This window comes from Balaenoptera acutorostrata, chromosome 20 (assembly GCF_949987535.1).
Source record: "Balaenoptera acutorostrata chromosome 20, mBalAcu1.1, whole genome shotgun sequence".
In the NCBI taxonomy this organism is placed as follows: Eukaryota; Metazoa; Chordata; class Mammalia; order Artiodactyla; family Balaenopteridae; genus Balaenoptera; species Balaenoptera acutorostrata.
In genome coordinates, this window is record NC_080083.1 from 61,655,770 (window position 1) to 61,677,030 (window position 21,261).

A 21,261-nucleotide genomic window follows, 5' to 3' on the forward strand; every position below is an offset into this window, starting at 1 on the left:
GAGCGGAGTCCACGGGGCTCTGATTTAAGGACACGTGGTCGCGCGGGTCGCTGAGCGGGGTGATTGGGAGCAACATAGGTTGCATCCAGGTAAACAAGTCATAGACGCACTCGATACTAAGTGATGGGAGAAAAAGGCAAGGCCCGGGGGAGCGGGCATTTACGTTCTCCAAAAGCCCCTGAAACAACAGCCAAAAAACATATCAGTTTGGCTAAAAACCACTCGGCCCGCTCAGAAAGTCAGTTTCGGGGTTCAAGTGTTTGCAGGGCAGCACCTGTTGGACTGTTCCTGCCTGTAGACGTTGTATTCCTCTTAAACGTGCATTTAAAAAAAACTTTTTCTTGCCTGGAGAATTCGCTGGTGATTTGGCTGGGCGGGGGTTACTGCAGAGGAGATGCAAAGGATCCCGGTCAGTTACGAGGCAGGAATCTGAAGTTCAGTCCCGGGGCCGAGTGGAGGTGGGGGGATCGGGGAGTTCTCATTTCTTGAAGGGTTAAAGAGAAAGTTCCGCTGTTGGTGTGTCAAAGCAAACTTTATCAGAGTTCAAATGTTTCCATGTTTTTTTCTCACCTGGGTGGGAGGAAAGTCCCTGGCCTCAGGGAGAAAGTGGGTGGTCATCTTAAATTAACAAAATCAAATATCTTGAATTTATTCAACAAAATTTACAGACTTTTGTTGAGCTCCCAGGGTGTGCCAGGCACCTTTCTAGGACCTTGGGTCGTCCCACTGTCATGTATTGCTCACAGCTAGGGCCTGGGCACCATCCTGGCGGAGAATAGGGTCACCCCTTCTCAGGGAAGCAGAGAGGCATAGAATATTCCATTAGTGAGGGGACCTGGGCTGAAATGAGCTCAGACTTCTACTTCATCGAGTGGACCGGACTCAGAAATGTGCTTTTCAGGTACAGAGGGAGGAATTGAGGGTGTGGGGCTGCTGAGGTGTGAATAAGCACAGTGGAAGTCTGCACAGCACCTCTTCAGGGGCCGGCAAGGCTGCCTGCTGCATTGTACGCAGAAGTGGGAGTGGGTGGAATTTACCAGTGGGGACTGAACAGGGCCTTAAAGTCAGGCCAGAGGTTTGGACTTTATTCTGCAGATACTTGCAAGGTGGTGAAAGGGCTTTGAAAAGGGGTGTAACTGAATCAAAGCATTGTTTTAAGAAGGTAAATTTGCCCTCAGCGATCAAGGTGAGTTGAAACTGGGAGAGGCTGGAGATAGATCAGGTCAGTAGCAAAAGGCAAAAAGACGCACTTTGAAAGAGGGTTCGGCTGTATTTGATGACTGCTGATGAACACTGTTGGAATTTTATTAAGAATTCTAAGAAGCCAGGGCCTTCTGAGTAATGGATGAATCAGAGGGAAGAAGGCTACCATGTTTCAGCTACAAATCAGCAAATCAGCTCTTAAAACAAATATGCAATAGGTCATGGAACTAACATTAATTTACTTAAGTTGATCCCCTCTGCTGACATTAATGAGAATTAATCAAGGTCACGTCATGTTCATACTAGCTTCTGCCTCAGAAAGGCAGAGATCTCTGTTCCTTGAGCTCAGACGGGAAGACTTGCTACTTCACTTTCTTCCCCTCTCCTTCTGGGCGAATCCATGCTGTCTGTTCCTCCCTTTCTTACACACACAATCTCAGCCTCATCGAAGCAGTATGTTTTCCTCTAAGTCTCATTTAAGCAGGAGACATGTGGGCATGGAGATCCACTTTAATGCATCCAGGTCACTTTCCTAAGCATCGACGGAGCAGCTGCTGTGCGCGGGCCCTGGGTCCGCTCCTGGAGCTGCTCAGAGACTCAGCCCAGGCAAGGCCTGAACAGCCGCCTGCAACTCATTTCCATTTGCATTTTATGTGCTCAAAAGCATTGCTCTTAAATCGCCCTAGGCTCCCATCTATGAAAGAGCTCTGATCACATCATGTCCGGTGCATTTTGCCACCATTGTGCTTGTAGTTTCTCTGCACAGGCGTGCACGGTCCACAGCTGGCAAATGGCTTGTGTCCTGCAAGTGAGTCTGTAATTCATTTTCCCATAGAAACAGTGATATGTTTAATAGCCAGTGCACGTCTACGCTCACACACCCACACCTATGCAAAATACCTTTGACCATAAACTGAACCATACATTTAAAAATTGCAACATGTATCATTTTTCTTTCTGGGAAAAACATATTTTGAATTTCCACAGGGAACTCAACCTCTCTGTAAAGTCTTAGATTCCCAGAGAAAAAGTTGTTCTTCTTCTTGCCTTGGTGGTAAAAGGTTTCCTCCACCTCATTCCTGGGTGGAAGAAGAGGTTGTACCTCCCTACAGACCTAAGCCTTTCTTCTTCTTGCCCGTTTGTGGCAATGCTTCTAGGAAGAGAATCCCTCCCACAGTGGGAATGGCAAGAGCCAAATCTGCAGCACATTAGGTGTTTATCTTGAGGTGACCTGTGCTCCTACTTCGAATCCCTCATCTTTGAAGTTGTCTGTACTTCCCATCTTTCTAAAATGCAAGTTTGATGCACTCTCCCCCCAGCTTCTAGTTACCTTCGAGATCACTGCCAAACTCTCGGGCTTGGTATAATTGGCTCCTCAAGACCTGGTTCCTGCTTACTCTGCCACTTCGTTCTCACCCTGTGTTGATGCTACAGCCAGAAGCCAGGTTTGCTCCCTCCTTGCTTCTAGATACACTGCTCCCTCTGCCTCGCAAGCCTTATCCATTCTCTTCTTAGCTCCTTCGGATTTGTCCTTGAAGACTCTGCTTAGCAGGCACCTCCTTTTGGCCACCTCCGGTGATGCGTCACCCTGTGGCCACCTTCAGTGTGAATGAGAGTACTCCCTAATTCTGTAGCACCCTGCCCACAGCTGTCTCGCAACACTCACCCTAAGGCAGGCAGGTGTTCACTTTCGTATGTGTCTCCCCCAGGAGACTGAACTGCTGGAGATCAGAGACTAATCTCTGTGTTCCCCGTGCCCAGCATCTAGCATACAATGCTCACTCAAGTGCACGCTGAAGTAGGGAATGGAGTAGATGGAAGAGGGCCTGTCACCTCGACGACCTGGAATAACTAGATTCCAGCGACAGAGTTAACACCTGCAGGGGAAACTGGAACACCTGGGAAGAGCCCTTTGCTGTCAGGTTAGAGGTCTGAGACGCTTGGAAGGAGGCCCTTAGGTTAGGTCCGACTGGCTGTGAAGGAGTTGCTCTAGAGGGTTACGTGAGCTGGAGAAGGCCGGGGGTGGGGGTAGAATGTCTCAACCGAGGGTGACTTTTGACCCCCAGGGAATATTTGACAATGTCTGGAGATGGTTTTGGTTGTCACAGCCAAGGGGTGGTGGTGATTGTGGCATCTAGTGGGTAGAGATGAGGGATGCTGGCAGTTGTATTGCAGTACATGGGAAGCCTCCACCAACAAAGAATCGTCCGGTCCAAATCATCTGGTACTGCATTTGAGAAACCCTGCTGGGTAGTAGTACCATGAGAAGTTACCTATGCTCTATTTTTTTAAGTTAATTTACAGCTAATGAGATTTGGTAAGGTGTAACTTTTTTTTTTTTTTTCGCCAAACCACACAGCTTATGGGATCATGGCTCCCTGACCAGGGATTGAACCCGGGCCCTTGGTGATGAAAGCATGGAGTCCTAACCACTGGACCGCCAGGGAATTCCCAAGGTGTAACTTTTGAGTCCTAACCACCGGACCGCCAGGGAATTCCCAAGGTGTAACTTTTGAGTCCTAACCACCGGACCGCCAGGGAATTCCCAAGGTGTAACTTTTGACGTAAGAAACCTAGAATCTAGGAGATGTGAATTCGAGTCCTGGCTGTAGAAAAGTTAGCTGTGCCTTCTCAGGCAAGCTCTTCACCTTTCTGGACCTCTTCTCGTTCCACTAAAATAAGGGGGGTCAGACTAAGGCCCCTTCCTGTTCTAACAGTTCATGTCTGTGAACCCAGCTCACATGTCTGGTTAAGACCACTCATGATTTGAAGAGAGTCGTGATCACACATCCCGTTTCTCACATTGGCTACATGTCCGTCTGTTCAGGAACTAGAAGGGTTCCTGATCCCCTGCTCTAGCAAGACAGCCAGTGAGCACCATGACGATATCACTTCGGAAGTGAGACAGGAAATACTCCTATTACAGTTTGAAACATTGCCGCTCAGGTCGCAATACTCACCTGCATGTGACATTTATGAATGTTTTCCAACAGTGTCCACTAGGTCTCAGGAACAAGGGAAAGGAAGGCACCAACGGTAAAGCTAAGAGTTCAGGTCTGAATATCTGCTTTTCTAGATTTTAGAAAACTGTGGTACAAATAGGTGTGTTATGTATAATATATAATGAAGTCTGTTGAGGATCTCCCCGCATGGGGGATTGGTTTAGGGGACTGGATGATGAGTTGTGCTTATACAGTATCTTTTTATTTATTTATTTATTTTTAATTTTTAAAACAATTTATTTATTTTATTTATTTATTTTTGACTGTGTTGGGTCTTTGTTGCTGCGTGTGGGCTTTCTCTAGTTGTGGCGAGCGGGGGCTACTCTTTGTTGCGGTGTGCGGGCTTCTCGTTGCAGTGGCTTCTCTTGTTGCAAAGCGTGGGCTCTAGGTTCGTCGGCTTCAGTAGTTGTGGCGCACGTGTTCAGTAGTTGTGGCTCACAGGCTTAGTCGCTCCACGGCATGTGGGATCTTCCTGGACCAGGGCTCAAACCCGTGTCCCCTGCATTGGCAGGCAGATTCTTTTTTTTTTTTTTTTTTTTTAATAAATTTATTTATTTATTTATTTTAGCTGTGTTGGGTCTTCATTTCTGTGCGAGGGCTTTCTCTAGTTGCAGCAAGCGGGGGTCACTCTTCATTGCGGTGCGCGGGCCTCTCACTATCGCGGCCTCTCCTGTTGTGGAGCACAGGCTCCAGACGCGCAGGCTCAGTAGTTGTGGCTCACGGGCCCAGTTGCTCTGCGGCATGTGGGATCTTCCCAGACCAGGGCTCGAACCCGTGTCCCCTGCGTTGGCAGGCAGATTCTCAACCACTGCGCTACCAGGGAAGCCCTACAGTATCTTTAAGTACATTTTTTTTACTGTATCAAAATATCACAATGAATTATGACTACTGGCAGAAATTCTAGAAATTCCAAAATAGATTCAGCTTGGCTTCCATTGTCCTCCCCAGTATGGTGCAACCATACCTGTTCAGCCTTCTCTTTTTCCCTCTCTCTCTCTCTCTCTCTCATCTACTCTGCGCTTCGTTTGTTTAAACAGTCTGGTCAAAACAGGATTACTTATCTTACTGGAGACATGAGTTTACATGTTACCATTCCTGTTTGTTAACTTGTGCTATTCTCTGTCTTCACCCTTCTCTGGTCCCCACCTGAGCCTTCCTTTTTCCAAATTCTACCTTTCGAGGGTTCCAGGTCATCTCTGCCCTGAAGTTGTCTTTGATCACATCCTCCTGTCTTGTCAAAGAGCATCCCTCCCCTTAAGTTCTGAAGGCATCTGTTTGCTCTTATGAGCCGTATGTCCAATATAACTTGCAGTACTATTACTTGAGTACCAATCTTACCTCTTCTGCTAAGTCTCTTGTTCCCTGCACATTCCTAACCCACTCCCCTTGAGCAGACCCTCTTTGCTCATCTGTGTTTGGCCCTTGAATCTAAGCTTGGGCAGGACAGTTTCATCTTCATCCTGTAGCCCCAGGTCTACTATATGTCCTGCACATGATATGTGCTCAGTCAATACCTGTTTATCTGATGGATGGATTTATTACTGATGAATGAGTTCATCTAGAACAGGTTAATTAGCTTATCTTAGAGTTCTTTGTTGAAAGTTAAAGAAATACTGGCATAGGGATTTTCTAGGAAGAAGAATTTTTTATTTAACTGTGATATCTAATTATCTAAAAACTGTTTTGGCTAATACTTTACTAAGACTCCTATTAAGATTCTAGATTTTCAAACCATATGAATAACCTTTAAAATTAATAGAGTCTACTATATATAAAATAGATAACTAATAAGAACCTGCTGTGTAACACAGGGAGCTCCACTCAGTACTCAGTAATGGCCTATACAGGAAAAGAATCTTTAAAAAAAAAGAGAGTGGATATATATATATATACGTATAACTGATTGACTTTGCTGTACACCTGAAACTAACACAACATTGTAAATTGACTATACATCTATAAAAATTAAAAAAATAATAAAAATAAAATGAATAGTGTCTGATATATCTTATGGAAATGCCAACCAACTATCCAGAATCCTTACTGGACTGCATTCTCATTGAATAAAAAATAAGTAATATGAATGTTCACTGTTTCTGAGCAATGAAGGGACATATAGAGCCCCAGTGGGAAGCTGCTTCAACCTTTGCCCCAAGCAGTGTTGACTCTTGGCCAGACCTATTAGCATGAGCTGACTGACAAAAAAAGTGTAGGTTCTAGGAAAGCAAGACTAGAAATGATTCCAGCCTAGCATTAACCGAATAACGGTGTTAGTGGTTATCTGGATGGTGCATTAAAGCACTGGCAAGTAGTAACTACTTCAGATCATTAGATATAAGTAATACAGGGAAGAAAAAAGATTTCAAATCCTGCTAAATCAAGAGAGGAAATTGGAATATTGTCTAATCTCCCTTATGCATACAGTTGTCAGGGGTTGGTTCCAGGACCCCCTCCCCTGCCCCATTTCCCCACAGACACCCAAAGCCTCTGATGCTCAAGTCCCTTATATAAAATGGCGCTGCGCACATCCTCCCATATACTTTAAATCGTCTCCAGATGACTTATAATACCTCATACGGTGTAATTGCTAGGTAAACAGTTGTAAATACAATGTAAATGTTATGTAAATAATTGCTGGGGTGTGTGGCAAATTCAAGTTTTGCTTTTTGGAACTTTCTGGAATTTAAAAAAATATATTTCCCATCTGAGGTTGGTTGAACCTGAGGATGTGGGTGGAACCCATCGATATGGAGTGCCAATTGTATACTTTCCTCCGCCTTCTACCGTAAGCAAATCAGTCAATCTCTTTTTCCATACACACACACACACACACACATGTGTATGTGTATGTGTCTGTGTGTGCCTATATGGTTTTTTTCTCTCATACAACACTCACTCATTTTCTTCTCTGGTCCTGCCTCATCTGGCTTCTGAAAGTCTGAAGATTCAAAAAGAATTGCGCCTTGGCCACCCAGATCCCCAGATATCTCACTTTGAAACTTCTTCCAGGGAAGATATCTCCAGCACTTCGTGTTTGTACAGCACCCTCATTGTTTTAACCTTAAAGAAATGAGAATCTTGTTGCCGCTGCCATTTGATTTGTCAAAGGTGATGTATTACAAAGGGGTCAAAGGTGATTGACGCATGCCCTAGTGACATGAAAGGGGTATATTGAACATTTATTATAGAGACACCTGGGAGAATTTCTTTACAATAGGGATTGTCAAATTATGGCCCCTGCTCCAAATCCATTGGTCTGCTGTTTTTTGTAAACAAAGTTTTATTGCAACACAGCTACACACATTCTCATATGTATTGTGTATGGCTGCTTTTATACTACATCAGAATTAAATATTGCAACAGCGACTGTCTGTCCCTTTACAGAGTAAGTGTGCAGACCCAGCTTTACAAATTGGTCTTTTCTCCGTATTCCTGTAAACCCCAGGTACTGATTAGTGCATTTTTGTTGGCATTCAGTTCGTTTGGAATCACCCTGTACTTAACTGTTTCTAATACAACAGTTTTAACTCCATAATTATACTGCAAAATCCTTGAGAATACTCTCATATACCCCGGAAATCCTATAGAGCACAGCAGTGGGTGCATAGCAAGGCTGTTATAAATATTTCTTGATAGATTGATTAAATTGAACATTTATTGTAAGAATTCTGAATCTTGTAACATAAGAAAAAATTAGCTCTCAGTTTTCTTTGCATGTATCCAACTTTCCACCTATTTTGCCTTCCCTACCTATCTCTCAGAATGTTCCAAGTCCTAACATTTTTAAATACTAGGTCTATGTACTAGAGAAGGACTAGGAAAAATCAAAATATAAAATACAGGCAATGCCAGCTATAAAACCCACACCTCACAAATCTTTTTATCCCCAGGACCAAAAGAAAACAGAAGAGGGAAGCACCCCAGTTTATCATGTCTCATTTTAAGAAGTAATAGACTTTTATTAAGGCTTACAGTTATGACAGGTATGGTATGGGTGAAGAAAAGGGACAAAGTGGGGCCTCCCTGGCGGTCCAGTGGTTAAGACTCTGCACTTCCACTGCAGGGGGCTCAGGTTCGATCCCTGGTCCGGACACTAAGATCCCACATGCCACATGGCGTGGCCAAAAAATAAAAATAAATAAATAAAAAACATGCGAAAGTAATTTTAAAAAATTTTATAAAAAGAAAGAAAAGAAAATGGACAAAGTATGATCCCTGGTCTGAGAAGCTTAAAATCCTGTGGCTCATTTTAATAACATTTTTGTAATATTTTAAGGTTTACAGGCTCTTCCCGTCCTCTCTACATCATTTTATCCTTACAATGACACTGTGAAATGCATTGTCCCAACATCTCAGTTTATCCTGATCACCTCATGTCGTTGATTCCTTTGGCCAAGATGGAAGAACGTGATTTAAAACTGTCCTGACTGCAGATGTAAAAACTTGTCTTCTGATCCCTTTAAGTTCCTTCCTTTAAGCGGTCCAGTCTTGTCTTAAGCTAAGTGACTTTTAATAAATGCCCTAGATATGTGCCTTCCTCAGGCTAAGTGTAGTCTGGTAACATTTTGCCTCATTTTGTATGCGTTATTAACGGGACAAGCACAGTTCAGGACTTACGAAGTCCCTAGTACATCAGTATATCTCCTTTACACGCTGCACCTTAGCCAATACACTGAAAATTCGGTAAATGCTGGACTATTTGAGGATGAGTTAGAAACACTGATATAAGGCAGTGTTGTGCCCTTCAAGGCTCCTTGATCTGTTTACATTGATATTAATAGATGGTTCTGGGCTTCAGTCACAGGCCTGAATAATTCAGGCCAAACTGACCTGCTGCACTGCTTTAAAAAACTATAAAATATTCTGGGAAATATTTTAGATGGGTGGTATATGCAAGTTATAGAAAAAGTTCAGAAGTCCACAGAAAATTAAGAAACTGTCTGAACTACAGTGGTGTAGAAATAATTATAGTCAATATAATAAATCAGCTTGTTCTTAAATTATTCCATTTGGATTAGTGTCCAAAGGGATTGTTTTATTAGTAACAGCCTATGGCAGGATCATGGAAAATATTACCGATTTTTCATATTTACTCTCTTTTTGAGGTGGGTAGACTAATCATTTTATTTGTCAGCCAGACTCCTAAAAACAGTGGGTTCAATGTATTCTTTAAATTAATATATTGCATAACTGAATAGTATAAGTATTATGAAATTGTATAATATTAGAAATCAGCTATTTGAGGCTATAATGAACACCTGATGGTATTTTATGGATTGGGCACTGGCGTGAGTTACATGCCTCGAACCTGTCCGTAACTTTGTTTCCTACAGTATAAGGAGTGAAACAGCAGAGATACATGAGACAGTAGTCTACTGCCGCTGAAAGTCTTTGGAAATTATTCTAGAGCCCTTTCCAGCAGCCTTACCTACTGGGAATTTACCTAGATGGGAATTGAAGTGAACCCCAAAGCCTGCTCATTCGCTAAAGACTAGAGGTTTCCATTTCACAGGGCCTTATTTCTCCTTTTGTTGCTGTTGTTTTTTTTTTTAATCCAAATAAATATCAAAATGCATTTATTAAACGTGTTGGGGACGTGTTGCCAAATCGGATGCTGCTGTATGTGAGGAAACTGGATTACGGTCACACCGTCTGGACTGTGAGTGAGCTTTGGAATGCTGTGGAAACTTCAAAGGAAAATTTAGGAGATTTTGTGTATAATTTTCTTAAACGTATTTCCAGGAGACCCATGATTTAGGAAACTCATTCTGTAGGGTTTCAACAGACATTTCAATGATTTTTTTTTTTTAATACCCAGATAGTGCTTTGTGAAAAATATAATGCTTGGCTCTTAGCTTTTAATGACTCATTAATTTTGTGTAAAATAGAGCATATGCTACATCGTAATTTTAGTTCTTATCTTAATGAGGTAGCAAAGCAAAGCGCCTCTCAGTTTGAAGTTAGGGAAACTGAAGTACATCCATAATATGTGTTTGTTTGTGATGTTACAGGTATAATCAGGAAAGGAAGCAGAACACTTCTACACATGCTTATGACATCTAACTACTAAGCTAGGATAAAAAACATTATAACTCACAGGAAGTGAGTAAAAAGGCGCCTCAAATGTAAAATGCATTGCTCTGGGTATTCCTGTGTCTGTTAATGCCTGTTTCTTTTTTTCTCAACATTGGAGGAGTCAAGTCAATTCAGATTTTAGTTTGGTGAGCTGAAGGCACTGTGTTAGTTTGCAGACTGAGAACCCTCATTGTCACAGTTTTAAGTGACCTAATTTATATGATGTTGACCTGGGAGCAATACCAAGGTGAAACTGAAACCATTACTAGCTATTTTTGCTGTTATATTTAAAATTAAGTACCAGAGAAGCAGAGGTTTCCAAAATATGATTAAAACAAGATTACACTTATTTGGATGTTACCGACATATCAATACACCTCCCAACTCAGATGCATAAAGCGTGTGCTCTATAAAGTTGTTTAGTTATTTCACGTTCAAGTCTTTTTATAGCCAGTAGCCATGGACTATTTTTCAAGGGCAGTGATGACTCTGAAATATGGAATTTACTGGCCAGTGATGCCATTCAAGTGTCCTTCTCATTCTGTGTTTCATGTGTTCTGTTCCATACCCATTTTTGATAGTGTATCAACAGATATTACATTTTAAAAAAAATCATTCTAAGGATTACTGCTAGCTCTTTTCTCAGCCATTCACATTTAAATTGGGAAGAGAATTTGAGTAAGTAAATTAATACCTATCCTACCTGTTTTTAAAAGTTATGTTAATGGAAGAGTCAAATATGATGACTGTTTCTTAAATTCAAGTGTTCTGTTGAAACCAGTTTAGTTTGGAAGAGATAGAAAGATTCAGAATGTTCACATGTTATATTACAATATAAGTATTTCATGAGAATTAGTAAATATGGTCAGACTCTGAGAAAAATGAAAGGGAATCGGATAATTTGGAGTGTATTTGATCTATTTATAACTTATACCTCAAACACTAAATTCATACACAAAAAAAGCAGTGTCATCAATTTTAGATTAAATAAATTATTTCAGGTATATATGGTGGAAAAGTATATAAGCTTCTCTGTTATCTCACTTATAATCGACATCGTTTTCATTCAACTGAACAGTTGCTGATTGAGGACTTAAAGACAGTTCAGCTGATGGGATACCATTCATTGTGATTTAGGCTGTAAATATTGTGAAAAATTAGGTGCAATAAACATTCAAGTAAATGTGAATTTTGGACCCCAGTTTTACGTTCTGAAGACTTTGGTAGAAATAGTAAAGTGTCAAATGCCAAGAATATACCATTGGAATATATATGTTTCTGTACAGTATTCCATAGAAGCAGATAAATTGACAACTCTAGTCCTTGCTTCTATGATCAATTCCAGTTTCCATTATCTTCTTCTAGTTGTTCGTAGGTGTAACTTGACTATGCTATACCTACATAGTTTGGCCACAGACTCTGGAACCAGACTGCCTGGGTTGGACTCCCAGCTGTAGTTACTAGTTCTGTGACTTGTTACTAATTACTAGTTACCAATTACTAGTTCTGTGACAGGCTAAACAGATCACTTTTCTATGCCTCAGTTTCCTACCTGTACAAAGGCAATGATAGTAGTACCTACCTCATGGGGTCATTGAGAAGACTAACTGAATTAATACACTTAAAGCTCTAAGAAGAGTATCTGATCCATGATATATGCTCAGTGGCTATTAGCTACTGGAGCTTTTCTTACTATTATGGCTATTACATTTCCAAGCATTGGTCCCTTTCTTGAGAATTGAAGATACTGTAGTTGAAATAGAAGAACACTGAGATGTAAGAACATGTAATGTAATAAAAAAACCTTTTAAGACAGGAGATAAGAAAGCTATGATCTTAGAGGAATGTTTCCACCGACCTAAGGACATACGAACAGAAATGCTTAGTTTAATGAAAGAGAAAGGGAGAAGACATATTTTATTATTGTGGCAAATCAGAACTCTGTTGGATGCTTGTGAAGAGGAGCGGAGACCATCTGGAGAAAACAATTCCACTCCACTGTATGGACTGGATCGAAGGATGGCTGAATAGCTAGGGCATGAATGATGTAGGCTTTCGACCATAGCGTGTCACAGCCTTGGAAAGCAAACGGCAGGGGGCAGAGTGGTAGTTAATGAGAGGTGGAAATGGTTGTCAGACTTCAGTGATCAGCTTTTATGATATGGTTTTCCTTATGAAAGAAATAGACTGATAACATTTTGGTTCTTTCCAATCATTTGAACGCATTAGGACCTTACCATTCGAAGTCCTTCCATTTTATTTATTCCATCTGCATATTTCTTATTCATTGCTTTTGTACTAACGTTTTTCTTGTGACCGTTACTACTGGTTGCTATCTTTTTACTAATTAATTAGCTCAATTTTAAAATTTACCTTAGGCATATTTTTTAAACCACCAAAATACATTTTCTGTGGTGGCCTAGTTACCTAATAACTAAATAGTAGAGGAGTTTAAGCATGTATTGGAGATATTTTATAATTTTAAAATAGAGAAATTCTCATTTATTGAGTCTGTTTTAATTCTCATTTATTAGTTGAGTCTATGTTTAAAATAACTGTTCAATACTACCTATCCAAAGTGATCCATGTGGATAGTTTGGAATTAGGCAGGGGTAAAAGAAAAGAACCAGAAAACAAAGACAAATTAATTTTTTTATTAGCTGAAATATTTTCTTTTCCGTCATAGTGAATTAAAAAAACAAACATAGAAAATAAGTGCATGTTCTTCCTTTATCAGTGTTAAGAGAGGTCCAGACATGAAAATCATCCTGTAAGAATCTGCAGAATTTCAAAAGGATACCTAGGATTATATTGAAGTTTTCAGAGTTCAGAAAAATTTAAAAGTCTGACCTGTAAGTAGGATGTGCTATTGCTTTCTTTCCATAATATTATTACTATTTTCTCCAGGTATTATGAATCATAAAGCTAAATTTTTGACCTTACTAAGAGAGTATACATTTAACCTTTTAAGTTTAATTGATATGGGTGAATTATTTTAGCCATTTATGGTCAGCGCTGCTTTTGAGTAGATAGAAAGTGAAGAAAAGTATTTTTAAGATCCCATGTTCACAGTGACTGAGATTCCTTCAGAGAAAAAAGTTTCTGCAGCAAGAGCTGAGCAAACATCTATATCAGAGCACCTTCCAAAAAGTGAATTGAGCCTCGTATCTTAAAAAGCAGTATTTTTAAAATAAGTCTTAAGGGAGATGAAGAGCCGAGCCATGGTGGATGCTGCTCCAGTTGTCTCTTCAGTCAATTTTGTATCACGCTTTGGAAGCAGAACAGCAAGTAACGGGAAATCACTTTTCAGGAGACTCTATGTGCGTCCTCTTCATTCTATTTCCGTATCCCTTGGAACGGGCAATTTATGCAGTGCACTTGTGAGACTCCAAGAACAAGGACCAATTTCCCTGAAGGGTATGAGCACTCTTGGATTTTACAGATGCCAAAAAATATATATATATATTTTCATGTTGTCACGTTGAGATGACGAAGTGTGCTGGGTTCGCGCACGAGGAGCCTCAGGAAGTGTGCCCGCCGGGCATCTATTTTATTCCGAGATTCAGAAAGAGGATGCAGGCAGTTCTTACCAAGCACTGACAAGTAGTGGTTCACAGTGAGTGCTGTGCAAGATAGAGGAAGGGTTTGGCATCATTCAGAACAGGCGTGTCTTTTATTCTTGAGAAAACAGGTATCCAGCTGATCTGTGAGGACCCTCAGTCTAGGTTTCCGGATCAGGTCTTGAATCTCTGCGTCGCTGGACCGAACCACCTGTTCTCTTCAAATGGAAGTGAGGGAAAGGTCAAGTAAGGACAATGTATTAATCCTTCTGGCACCTCCTAGCCGGGCTGCTTGTTCTGTTGTACTTTGGGGAGACGTGTAGGGCTGAGAGTAGAAATGCCACCTCTTTGGACCCCCTCATGTGATTCTACCCGTGACTGTGGCCTCTGAGCCTGTGGTAGCCAGACAGGAGCCTCTAAAGTTCAAAAGCAGGCCTGTATCTTTGCTTGTCTGTTTTTTCCTTGAATGTTTACTGGGTTTGTTTATTCTTCTAGGCACCAAGGGTGCCTTATGGGCAAACTATTTCCCTCATGACGTAGGTAGAAACAGTGTTTGTGTTTAACACGTTCATAGCTACCTGACAGATAATCAAATGTGGAAATCCACAGATTGCAAGAAACACAGATCCTTTTCAGCTTTCCTGCCTTTTCGCGACATCTCACCTGGGTGAACAGAACACAGAGACTGGTTGCTGACGGTCTCCACGTGCCCCCCCTCAGGTGCCCCTGTCTTCGGGGGCACAGTCCTGCTTCAACTTGTTTCTGTCACATTCCAGACCGAGGGCAGAGTTCTCAAATGTGTACGCACAAACCCTTGCCCACTGGTCACATTATATAATAGCTGTAAATGCTCTTCTGTGCCTGCATATAAACCACCAGGAGAAAGGGGCTGGTGCAGAACTAAGCCCTGATACAATTTCTGCCAGAAATAAAACATTGTGGTCTCAGTATTTTAGGCAGAAAGGTGCTTTTGCTCCTTTTGCTAAAGCTTGGAACCCCATTATAAGATCACAGAGGAAAATGAGACAGGTAAGGGTTTGAGATCCTAAACCCTTGTCTGTTAGACCTGAGTGCAGAAAATGAGGGGTGGTTTGAAAGTTTTCATTTCTTTCATTAGCTTAATGGTTGAGATGCTACTCTTCGTTTCTGGCTGCTCGGAAGCCAGCAGGCTTATTCAGATATATCCACCTATCGGAGTCACCTCATTCTACGACTACATTTAACTGGCCAAAAAAAAAGAAGAGGAGAATAAAAATGCAAGAACCTAAACTAGGACTAAAAGGATGCTTTTAGGTCAGCTAGGGTGAAGTTTTCGTTATAACTTCACAGATGGTCCAAACAGACGAAGGGGAGAAAGCATGGCTACAGAGATCTGGCAGTCGGCCACTCGTTTTAATGGTGTTTTCATTCATTCATTCAGCTTTGGAGGGAAGATGGAGTGAGGATGAGAACGAGCCTGGCTATCTCCCTTGATCATCTTCCTGAGAGATTTCCCATCTGTGGCGAACAGGAAGAACTTTGCTGGTAAAATCAGTGTCAGCGAACCGTATTCAGATGGGTGGTGATCACGGTGATCATTTTTCTTAAGGTTGCGTTCAAACTTCCTTTCCTTATATATCTACTTTGGAAATCCAAGAAGCCACCAATGATGCTGTAGCTGAACTGAGCCTTGGGCAAAGGAAAGGGTAGCCGGGGAGTGGGTGAGGGTCCCAGTAAAACCCTGATCCTAATAGTAATTGATGGCGTTTATTTCTTTGTACTGTTTTTCAAACCTTCTTTAATGTTAAGGCTAATGAGTTCCGTAGATTCTTTCAGTTGTGCAATTTCTTAATACACTGCTGTGTTCAAGGGTATATGCCTGGGTTTTTTTTGTTTTTTGGGTTTTTTTGGTGAAGGACCTTATATATTTTGTAGAAGTAGGCTGGATAGAAATGATAAACAAATGAAGAAACAAGCACCCTCATAGTTTATCTCTTCGATTGCATCGCTCTTCATCTCAGTTCACATCAGCAAACCTGGCCTTCTCATTCTTTTCTCCATCTCTAGGGCAGGGTTTCTCTACCCTGGCACTACTGACATTTTGGACCAGGTAGTTCTTTGTCACAGGGTGCTGTCCTTTGCATCCCTGACCTCTTCCCACTGGGTGCTGGCAGCAGCGTCCTTGTTGTGACAACCAAACGTGTCTTGCAACACTGCCAAATGCCCCTTTTGGGGGCAAACTCACCCCTGATTGAGAACCACTGCTCTAGGGTGAACAGATGCTCCAAGATCATCCAAGTTTACATGTTTTCCCAAATATATAGCATCCCTTTCTCTCTCAGAAGTGTCCTAATTTGGACAGGGAATTAAATTGTTAGCCAGCGTGTCTCTGTAAACAGCAGCTCCACCTTCCCAGTTGCTCACGCCAAACCTCTGGAGGCATCCTTAGCTCTGCCCACCCTCTCATAACCCCGGTCCACCATTAGCAAATCCAGTTGAAGAAAGCCACCTTCAAACAGGATCCGGCCCTTCTTTCCACATCCACTGATGCCACACTGGTCCCGGCTACCTTCTCTGTCACCCAAAAGTACGTGTCCCTCGTCAATCTGCTAAAGCTGTCCTGTTTAATTAGCAAGTCCAGCCATGCCTCTGCTCTGCTTGGAATCCTTCAGGGGCTCCCCGTGCCACTCAGAGTAGAAGCCAGAGTCCTTACCGTGGCCTCAACGTAGCCTCACAAGGTCCGCCTCCCCCACCCTGCTCTCCTCCCCACCGTCCGCTCTGGCTGGCCTCTCTGACTGTCCCTTCGCTGCTGCAGCTACACTGGCCCCTGCTGCACCTTGAACACCCGGCATGTCCTGATTCAGGGCCTCGCTGTCCGTGCGCCTGCAACCTCCCCCCTCGCCCCACTCAGGCATCCACCCAGCCTCCGCCCTCATTTCCCAAGTCTACATTCTAAGATCCGCTTCACAGTGAAGCCTTCTCTCACCACCCTATTTCAAATCACACCCTAGTTCATCTCCTCTGATTTATTTTTTACCATCGCCTTTATCGCTATCTGACATAGTAAAAATTTACCCATTTATTTATTGACTCACTTCCTGATTTGTTGCGTGTCTCTCAGAATTCTTTCACAGACTCCACGAGGGCAGGAATTTTTCTGTTTTGTTCACTGTCCTGCAATCAGTGCTTTTAGCAATTTTCCTAGGAAGCACGTAGTAGGCACACAATAAATACTGAAGGAATGTGATGATGAATGTATTCACTACTTACTTTCCTCTAGGCATCGGGCTGAATACTGAGTATAGGAAAGTGAGTGCAGCCCTGCCCCTGCCCTTGAGAAGCTTACGCTCTCCTTAGCACTTCAGCAGTCGTACTGATGAACGGTGTAAATTGCAACCACGAGCCAAGCCCCTAACGTGAGCTTGAATTCCAGCCACAGCCCCCAACGTACAACCCACTGAATAGGTTAACATCCTCTCATTTGGTAGGTCTGCAGTGGGTATAGCTGCCTTTTCAAAGAATGGATTAATAAAACCTTTCAGCTGTGAGGGGGGAAAAAAGAGAGAAGCTTACGATCTCGTAGAGGACACATGCGTGTAAATAAATAACAACAGCAGAGTGAGAGGCCTGCGGTAAAGAGAAGAATGCACGGATACAATAGAGATAACAGGATGCACGAGTGCAGCGGAGAGGAACAGGACGCAGGGATGCGGCCGAGAGAGACAGGATGCAGGGATGCGGCGGAGAGGGACGCGACGCGCGCGTGTGGCCGAGAGGAGCCGGTGGTAGAGCATGAAGGACTGCAGTGTGTTGAGGAGGAAGTTGGGGGAGTGAAGGGCTCATACTTAAGACGTTCCTTCTTCCCAGTCGGTTTCACTCCGTTATCTGTGTAGCTGCTGCCAAGCAAACAGCGGGAATTGCAACGTTAAGCCACTGCTCTACCAGCGGCCCCTCGTCACTGCACACCTTCCCCTGCCGGCTGGAACGCTTGCTCTTGGGCGTGGTGTGTGAGGCTCGTTGTCAAATGGCTCACCTGCCCACACTTCTCTGTCACACTGCCCTTGCTCCTGGAATGCCCTCCGAGCCCCGCCTGCTGCACCTGGCATGTTTCAAGATTCCATTGAAATGGTAGAGAACAAATGTATGGATGCCAAAGGGGAAGGTGGTGGGGTGGGCGGAATTGGGAGACTGGGATTGACACACACACACTATTGATACTCTGTATAAAATAGACAACTGATGGGCACACACTGCATAGCACAGGGAACTCTACCTAATGCACTGTGGTGACCTAAATGGGAGGGAAGTCGAAAAGGGAGGGGATATCTCTATGTGATGGCTGATTCATTTTATTGTGCAGTGGAGGCTAACACAACATTGTAAAGCAACCATACTCCAATAAAAATTAACTGAAAAATTTATTAAAAATAGCAACAACAAAAAAAAGATTCTGCTGAAATGGAATAGCCTCTATGAAGCCTTCCTGGATGTCATCTTCCATCTGGGCAAATTATCACACCCAAGGCCAAGGGCAGCTGCGTCAGACAGCTGGGAAGAGTAGGCATTTCTGAAGAGTATGAACCTAGTCTGGAGGTTTGGAAAACGGTACCAAAAAATAAATGCCATCATTCAAGACTGTGCGTCAACTTGGAGTAATTGCAGTCTGAGATCCCCATTCCTGGAGCAAAGACGTGACAGACCTGTCATAGATCAGTGTAAAAGGAGACAGAACAGGACCAGAGCCCGGACAATAAAAGAAGAGGAAGGTTGGTACCAGATCAAAACATAGCTCTCTTCAGCCTGAAGTTTAATCTGGGAATTAAGTTCTGGACTATACTATGCTTATGACTACGTGTTAATTGTGTATATATACAATTTATATATTTATCTTAGTAAACTATATAAAGTTTATTTCATGTTTTGAGTTTTTAATCTATAACTACTTATTCCTATTATCGTGATAAAATCGTGGATAGAAAGTGCCCCGCTGAGTATTTTTAAAGGTAAATACCTCAATCAAGCAGACCAGAGCGGTGATTACAATCAAGATTCCAGTGACCAGAGTCGAACCAGTTGGGTGAGCAGCATGCTTTATAAAATGGTATGTCTAGGGGACATCCCTGGTGGCGCAGTGGTTAAGAATCCGCCTGCCATTGCAGGGAACACAGGTTCGAGCCCTGGTCCGGGAAGATCCCACGCGCGGCAGAGCAACTAAGCCCGTGCACCACAACTACTGAGCCTGTGCTCTAGAGCCCGTGAGCCACAACTACTGAAGCCCGTGTGCCACAACTACTGAAGCCCACGCGCCTAGAGCCCATGCTCTGCAACAAGAGAAGCCACCGCAATGAGAAGCCCGTGCACCGCAACGAAGAGTAGCCCCTGCTCGCCGCAACTAGAGAAAGCCCATGGGCAGCAACGAAGACCCATCACAGCCAAAAATAAATAAATAAATAAATTTATTAAAAAATAAAATAAAATGGCATCTCTGTAGTACCTGTTACTCTTGACTGTTTATTCAATAATTGAATAATTCAATATTCAATCAACATTCAGTTGAATAATTCAGTAACTGAAGGCCCAAGTGTCAGGCATTGTTCTGCTCTTGTAACATTCTCAAGAACCTATGAATTAAGTTGTATTTTCTCCATTTAAGGATAACAAAGCTGACACTTAGGGAGGTTCAAGCACCTTCACCAGCCAGCAAGAAGAGGTCTCAAGACCCGAACGCCATTTGTTCCAAAGTCAAAGCGCATTCTTAGCTACGATGCACATCTGCCTCTGTGCTGCATCTCTGGGTGATTTCATTTCAGGGCATTGGTTTCTGAATTGAGGATCATCTTTTACATCAAGTGCATGCAGAGTTTAATGGTAATCTATGTGTCGTGAATCATGGTTAGTCACAGAAATTATTTATTCACTTTGTAATCGTTACACCCTAAACTCATTGAGATTAATGAAATGGCTGGTAATAATGGTGGCCTAATTGTTAGCTTGGGCAGGTGTACTGGAGCCTTGATATTTAATGACATAATGTGCCTTTATGAGACTGAACAGTTGGAAGACCAGTATCAGCAGTTCCTGAAGGATGATTCCAAGAAGCAACTGACAAGACTTTGAAAATTCCCCTGGGTATTATGGATTTAATTTTAAGTGAAACTGCAAGGCAATTAATTTTTTTGTACCTGAATTCCTTAATTATACATGCTTTCTGTTGTTTATTTATTTTTATTTAAAGGTTAACTGATTTCTCGCAAATATGTAAAAATATTGGTGCACGTGGAAAAGGGCAAAAGAAAATATTTTTGGTCTTAGGAGAGCAGGGGAGCCAGGATGCTTTTTCCCCTTTTTTCAAATGTTCAGTATTGTTTTCGTGGTTTCCCATTTTTAAAAGAAACAAATGTAAAGTAAGTGAAACTTACTATTTCATTCATAGAAGAACACCGTGGGTTGGATTCTATTTACTGTCTATGTGGTGTTACACAAGTCACTTCATTCTGTACATTTAGAGTATTTTTACTATGTATGAAATAAGTACCCTAATTTAGAAATTTGGATCCCAAGATATATATTTTAAATGTTTTCACCTCAATCTTTCATTAATTTTAAAATAGGCATTTTCTAGCCTGTTTGAATTCAGACTATAATTCGTGTCTTGGGTGATACTTATGCTGAAGGGAAACTGTTTATAGTCCTGCCATCTTGTTCTTTATCATTTGTCCTCTTGTAACAACACCCCTCCTCCCACTTACAAAACCCATGCAATTCACTCTCTTACTTCGATATCTGACATTTTCAGATATCTCTCTAAATTTGGAATCTCTCTAAATTTCCTGACCAAAACAAAACAAAAAAAACTAGAAAAGCAGACCAAAGATCCACAGATGACCTCTATAAAAAAACTAGATTACAAATTATCCCCACTCTTTCTACTCCCAATAGGATCCACTGGGGGCAGATCACCTATTGTGGGTTGAATTGTGTTCCCCGAAAGATATGCTCAAGTCCTAACCCCTGTGAAGTTGACTATTTGAAAATGGGGTCTTGGCAGATGCAGTCAAGTTAAGACGAGGTCATATTGGATTAATGTGGGCCATAATCCAATGAGTGGTATCCTTGTAAAGCACGGGAAATTGGGGCACACAGAAAACACACAGGGAGAAGGCCATATGATGACAGAGGCAGAGTTTGGAGTGATGTATCTATCTATAAACCAAGGAATGCCAAGGATTTCCAGCAACCATCAGAAGTAAAGAAGAAGCAAGAAAGCCTTCAGTAAGAACATGGCCCTAACAATACCTTGATTTCAGATTTATGGCTTCCAGAACCATGAAGGAATAAATTTCTGTTGTTTTGAAGCCAGTCTGTGGTCATTTGTTATAACAGTCCTACACTGGGTGTTACGTCTCACAGAAACCTGCGAGATTCAGGTGGAATCACCATCC

General features: G+C 42.2%; 1 long non-coding RNA gene across 2 annotated transcripts; it reads left to right on the top strand.

The window, feature by feature from the left end:
- Nucleotides 1-19: 19 nt before the first annotated feature.
- Nucleotides 20-19,231, top strand: LOC130706020 (uncharacterized). 2 transcript variants are annotated; one of them, XR_009006439.1, is made up of 3 exons: nucleotides 20-89; nucleotides 15,261-15,364; nucleotides 18,979-19,231. It is a non-coding gene; the product is annotated as an uncharacterized LOC130706020 (long non-coding RNA). The 2 variants fall into 2 exon arrangements; XR_009006438.1 differs by lacking the exon at nucleotides 18,979-19,231 and having other exon boundaries at nucleotides 15,261-15,691.
- Nucleotides 19,232-21,261: the final 2,030 nt, after the last annotated feature.